This window comes from Suricata suricatta, chromosome 9, assembly GCF_006229205.1.
Source record: "Suricata suricatta isolate VVHF042 chromosome 9, meerkat_22Aug2017_6uvM2_HiC, whole genome shotgun sequence".
NCBI lineage: Eukaryota > Metazoa > Chordata > Mammalia > Carnivora > Herpestidae > Suricata > Suricata suricatta.
The window spans coordinates 96,479,795-96,480,748 of NC_043708.1; the positions used below are offsets into that span (position 1 = coordinate 96,479,795).

The 954-nt window shown below is 41.9% G+C and overlaps 1 pseudogene; it reads right to left on the reverse strand.

The window, feature by feature from the left end:
• Positions 1-256: 256 nt before the first annotated feature.
• LOC115301774 overlaps positions 257-954 on the reverse strand; it is a 1,752-nt pseudogene continuing 1,054 nt past the window's right edge.

Below are 954 nucleotides of genomic sequence, written 5' to 3' on the forward strand. Positions count from 1 at the left end.
AAAGTACTTATAAAATGTACGTAATTCAATGTTCTTCCTGGGAGTCATAAATATATTTGTTTTTCCTTCAACCTTAGGGAAAAAAAGTAGAGAAACTGCAAATATTGTGAACAGTCATACAATGAAGACACTGGAACGTAGGTTAAAAACGTTTTGCCTTAGTGTCTGTGTAGTCTTCCTCTTTGAAGGTTACATATAAGCTCTGATCATATTAAATCTCCTAGTAAAACAGACTTAAATTCCATTAAACACAAATCTATTTCCATTTTAAATCACATACAAGTGCTATGTGATCAGATGGATGGGAAACACTAGGTAAAGCCTGGTGGGTGGTGACTAATGGAATCACCTGTTCTACCTCTAGAGCATTTAAGTCAATGAAAATATAATCCAGACATCCATGAAAGCCACCAACATCATTTGTGTAAGCAGGTTCACCACAAGCACTTTTCAGTTTGAAGACATGGGTGAGAGACATGTTGCAACGTTCCTCTTCCCCGTTGGAAGCCCAGTCTTCCTGGTCCTCTGAAATGCTGCCACTGACAGCAAAATGATACATTCCCGACGATGGGGTACTATTAAAGTCTCCACAAAATATAACCGGTATGCCAGCATACAGGTCACACGAGACATGTCTAATGTGAGCCATGGCTACTGCCATTTGAATGAGACGAATGTACCCACCTTTTGGATGCCAGTACAGATGGGTATTAGCAACACATATTCTTTTAGAAGAGTCCTTTGTAGACTGAAGAACAGAAACCTGGAGGACGGAAGATCTCTGGGGCACCCTCTCCTGCGCAGATGGGTACTTAACCAGGTTCTCCAGCAACTCTTTGTGAAGTAGGTCGGACTCCAGGGCTTCCTGGAAAGAAATGTCGTGCTGGCTAAGCAGAGTGAATTTGGTCTTTCGGTAGAAAGTGGCCAGGCCTTCGTGCTGCTTGATTCTGAACA